This window comes from Microtus pennsylvanicus, chromosome 9 (assembly GCF_037038515.1).
Source record: "Microtus pennsylvanicus isolate mMicPen1 chromosome 9, mMicPen1.hap1, whole genome shotgun sequence".
NCBI lineage: Eukaryota > Metazoa > Chordata > Mammalia > Rodentia > Cricetidae > Microtus > Microtus pennsylvanicus.
The window spans coordinates 60532069-60537614 of NC_134587.1; positions in this window are offsets into that span (position 1 = coordinate 60532069).

Genomic DNA, 5546 nt, shown 5'->3' on the forward strand with positions numbered 1-5546 from the left:
TCAAATAAAGATACTTTAGAAAGGATGTTTGAAGAAGTAAAGAAAGTCTTGCCTAGGTGGGGATTACAAATTGCCCCTGAAAAGATTCAAAGAGGAAATTCTATTAATTACCTAGGTTACAGAATAGGGTTAGAGAAAATTAAAACGCAAAAGGCACAAATTAGGAGAGACCGCTTAAAGACTCTTAATGACTTCCAAAGATTGTTAGGAGACATTTCCAGTCTACGACCAGCTGTTGGGATAACACCTGATCTAATAGTTCATTTAAACAAAACCTTAGATGGTGATAAAGATTTGAATAGTCCAAGAGAACTGACAGCTGAAGCAGAAAAGGAACTGACAATGATTGAGGAAAAATTACAGGAGGCACATGTGGATAGGGTGAACCCAAATCTTAGCTGCATCCTAGTCATATTGCCTTCCAGAATTTCTCCTACAGGGATTCTAATGCAGAGGGAAGATATTATTTTAGAGTGGATATTTATACCTAATAAACCAAGTAAAAAATTAAAAACTTATGTGGAAAAAGTCTCTGAATTAATTATAAAAGGTAAGCTGAGACTTCGTCAACTAGCAGGTATAGACCCAGCAGAAATTATAGTGCCTTTTACTACTGATGAAATAAAAAAGTTATGGGAAGACAATGAACCGTGGCAAAGAGCTTGTGCTAATTTTTTGGGAGAAATTAATAGCAACTATCCCAAAAGTGGTAGACTTAACCTCATAAAAAGAACTTCTTGGATTCTTCCTAGAATTGTACGTGATGCTCCAATAACTGGAGCCCGTACTTTCTATACTGATGCAAATAAATCAGGGAAAGCAGGTTACAAGTCAGATGAATTGAGTAAGGTGGAACAAAGCCCTTATAATTCTGTCCAGAAGGCAGAATTATATGCCATTCTTATGGTGCTAAGGGATTTTAAAGAACCTCTTAATATAGTTACAGATTCACAATATGCAGAAAGAGTTATCTTGCATATTGAGACAGCTGAATTTATACCAGATGACACAGAGTTGACTTCATTGTTTATCCAGGTACAAGACATAATCAGGAACAGGCTTTGTCCGATGTACATAACACACATCCGGTCCCATACAGGTCTGCCTGGTCCTCTAGCCCAAGGCAATGCTGAGATTGATCAATTATTGATTGGAAGTGTGTTGCAGGCCTCAGAATTTCATAAGAAGCATCATGTCAATAGTAAAGGCCTAAAGAAAGAATTTTCCATTACTTGGCAACAAGCTAAGGACATTATAAAGAGATGTCCTACTTGTTCTTTCTATAATCAAACACCGTTGCCTGCAGGGAGTAACCCAAAGGGTACTAAGAGAAATGAAATCTGGCAGATGGATGTGTTCCACTTTATGGAATTTGGTAAATTAAAATATGTACACCACACCATAGACACGTATTCAGGTTTTCAATGGGCTACTGCCCTGAGCTCAGAAAAGGCTGATTCAGTAATCACACATTTATTGGAAGTTATGGCCATCATGGGTATACCTGCACAAATAAAGACAGATAATGGTCCAGCATATGTATCTAAGAAAATGAAATGCTTTTTTGATTATTATAATATAAAACACATTACAGGTATACCAAACAATCCTACAGGTCAGGCAGTTATAGAAAGATCAAATCGTACTATAAAGGATATGCTGAACAAACAGAAAGGGACCGAAAATACCCCCAGAAATAGATTACATAATGCTTTATTAACCTTGAATTTTCTTAATGCTAATGAGAAAGGAACGACAGCAGCAGAGAGACATTGGATAATGGAAAAGTCTGCTGAACTAAATCAACCGATTTATTTCAAAGATGTGCTGACCTCTCAATGGAAGCCAGGAGATGTGCTACGTTGGGGAAGGGGTTTTGCTCTTGTTTCCACAGGAGAAGAAAAATTGTGGATACCATCAAAATTAATAAAGTTTCGATTTGAAGAGGAGAAACCTCTTGGAAAGGAGAAATGACAACCCATCCACAATGATGATATTCATACAGGTGGTAAGAAAAACATATAGAATGGGGGCAGGGTTCTGTTCTTATCTCCACAGGAAAACACTCATCTTTGAAAAATTCAAGGGACCCTGGATATTTGGATACTGACAGATGGAAAAATACCTGCCCAATAGGAAATATCAAGAAAACTGAAAGGGTTGTGTAAGTAATATTAAACCATATTTCTAAATTTATAAAGCTGGTTTTGAAGTTGGACTCTGGCTCAGTCCTTCTCCAATTCCAAGCCTGTTAATAAGAGAAAAACCCAGAGTTTCTGGAGTTTCTGTCTCATGTCAAGAGCCATGATATGGGACAGAAAGAAATATGAGTTTAGAAAACATCTTTGCTTTTCTTCATATCTATCATACTTTTCATTGAACATATCTATCATGCCTTTCAGTGAATATGTATATATATGTCTATATATGTCTATATGATTAATGTTTAAGTTTTTCACAATGAACAATGAGTTTTTCCTGAAGTGACATTTGAAGTTTCCAGGAAGAAGATGGGGCCCCATAACAACAACTCCACCTGGTTGATATGACGTCATGATACTGACAGCGCTACTACAAGACCTGCTTTGGGTACCAGCTGCACAAGACAGTTCCAACTTGGTTAGCTGAAATGGTGCACATCTTATACAACATTTTGGCCAGACCTGCACAAAATACTCAGAGACTATTGGCAATTTTAAAAGACATTGATCTTGAAATTTAACCATCATTTTACTTTCACAGGATCCCCCAGAAAGAACGTCGCCCCTATGACAGCTGGAAGTAATTTTAGAGGACGACGTCCCCTCTCCCAGTAAAGTTTGCCCTTGGGTTTAGGGACATCATTTAGGGGTTGATTATAATTAGTATACGATTGAGGGTTGGGGGAGGAATTTTATAAGCTCAGGGATCATTTTGAAAAAAAAAAAAAAAAAAGAGGGATGATGGGATAATAGATTTGTAATTGTGAGTTACTGTTGTTAGACAAATATATTGGTATAGATTCTTGTATATTGATACAAAGTTAAATTGTATTGACTATTGTATGCATTCATGTTTCTACCTCTGTTTAAAACATTTTTTATGTATTGACATATATTGTATTGATATATATATATTGTATATATTTACCATATTGCAGTGTACATTTCTACCTCTGATTAAGATACTTATATAATGTTTGTGTATTGATATATATTTACCTACTGCAATGTATATTTATTTGTACATTGTTTATATTTGGAGGTCATTGTCCTCATTTGTTTCACAGTCGTTTATTGTCTTAGTCTTTAAGTTAGATAGATATTGAGAATTATATAGACTAATAGTCATCTAAGTTTGTCATTTATAATTAGACTAATCAGGTTCTTTAGATATATAGAGATTATACTCAGTATAGATAGATAATCTTCAACTTCTTCAAAGAGCTGTAGAAAATGGCCTTTAATCTAACTCAGAGTTTTGTGGTAGTGAGACACAATTGCTCCTGGCAACACCACTCTATTCCCGAGAGAATGTTGAGCACCAAAGACACTCCACCTGGAGCCTTTCTTTTTGGCAGAACTGGCCTTGGGGCAAAGAAATGCCTATACCTCAACCACTGACAAAGATACAGAGCATGCATCAATGGATAAAACAGGGCTGTCTTATCCTGCCAAGACAGGGTAAGATAGTTTTGAAAGTTGCTTGCCTTTGAAAATGGTGTGTCAGTTATGTTAGGCCTTAGCCAAAGTTGGTTGCTTCAACGCTGCTAATGTGACTTTGGGTGATTGCCTAGGTAGCTAGTTGTCTCTGTGATTTGATGCATGTTTTGGAAGTTGTTTTACTGAACTTCCTAATTACCCAGGTAACATTATTTCCCTTCTCAGATCTTTGATGGGGTTGAAGACTATATAAATGTAGTTACTTTCTCTCATGACTTGGCCAAGTTATTTATTATACAAGACCTAAGCTAGTCAGAATAGGATATTTGTACTTATTGTATATAATTTCATAGTAGGTTTAGAACTCTCTTATTTAAACAGAAGGGGGAGGTGTTGCGGGAGGTCCTCCCACTCCTCCAACCTATCGCCGCTGAGATACCAGCCCCTTGGGGCGTGGTCTCTTTCCCTTTAAAAAAGCGGCCACTTCCCTCTCCTCTCTCTCTTCACTTCCTGCTCCGCAGGCGACTAGACTCCTGGTCGCGTAGAGGGCTGTTGCCTGGGACAGTGATCTGTAAGTTTTTCCCCTTTAAATAAATATCACCCTATTAATCATAATCCCAAATTGGGGTGGCATTGTTTGTGACTTACGCCTTCACCTGATGAGACTTTAATGTGGCCTAAAATTGTAATTGATCTCAATAAATTTATTGGGTGGGACTTTCTACTCGAAGGAGTAAGGCCAAAGAGGACAGATGCCCCGGTCTACCACTCTCTACCCATCCTGACACAGGACCTCTTACTGGACCTAGACCTAGGCTGGACACCAGCAAGCCCCAGCAATCCTCCTGGCTCTGCCGCTGGGTTAGAGGCGCTTGTGCCACTTTTCTGTGTGCCAGGGCTTTGAATTTGGTCTTCAGGCTTGCATAAGCACTCTTACCCACCGAGCCATCCTCCCAGCCCTGGGTTGGTTATTGTGTCCAGAAGTTCAAGGAGCCCATGGCCTCATGCATTCCAGGCAACTGTCCTACCACTGAACCACATCCCCACCCCTGTTCAGTAGATTCATAAAATAGAAAACTTCAGGAGGCACTTCCCCAACTCCACTCCAACAGCCTGAGTCAGGAGACCCTGTTTTCTGAAGGAAATGCTATTAGAGGGAGCTCAGTTCACTGCAGGGTTGGTTTCCTTTTTCTAAGAAGCAGGAACAGACGGGGCTGGCTGAGGCCACTATTCAGCCTTCACAACAAATCCAGGGATTACAAGATTCTAACTCCTCACACCCTGTCATTCCTTTTGAGGCCTGATCTGAACAAGGCTCCAACCTGGCAGCTCCATCCTTCAGTGCCTGGAACACGGAGCCCATTCTTCAGCGCACCTTCCAACGCCACCCCAGCGCCTTCCAGTTAAAATCCTGAATGCAAATGGAGAAGTGTTTCTTAAGAATTTCAGTTCCCAGTCTGGGTCTCCCGCCATGAGGAACGGACTTCAAACAACATTCAAGCAAGAACTGACCCTAGTATTTATTGTTTGTTTGTTATTTACTTATTGGTTTTGTTCGTTTTTGAAACAGGATCTCACCATGTATGTCTGGCTGTCCTGGAACTCACTATGTAGATCAGGTTGGCCTCCTACCTCGAGTGCTCTTTTGGCTTCTTTATGAGGCCCACTGCTCAGCTCCCAAATCACACATGGAGGCTTATTATTATTTAGGAATGCTTGGTCTTAGCTTGGCTTTTTGCCAGCTTTTCTTAAACTATCCCGACTACCTTTGCCTCTGGGCTTTTATCTTCCTTAATTCTGTATACCTTTCTTTACTTCTTTCTCCGTGGCTAGCTGTGTAGCTGGGTGGTTGGCCCCTGATATCCTCCTCCCCTAGTTCCCTTGCTCCATATCCTCATTTCTTCC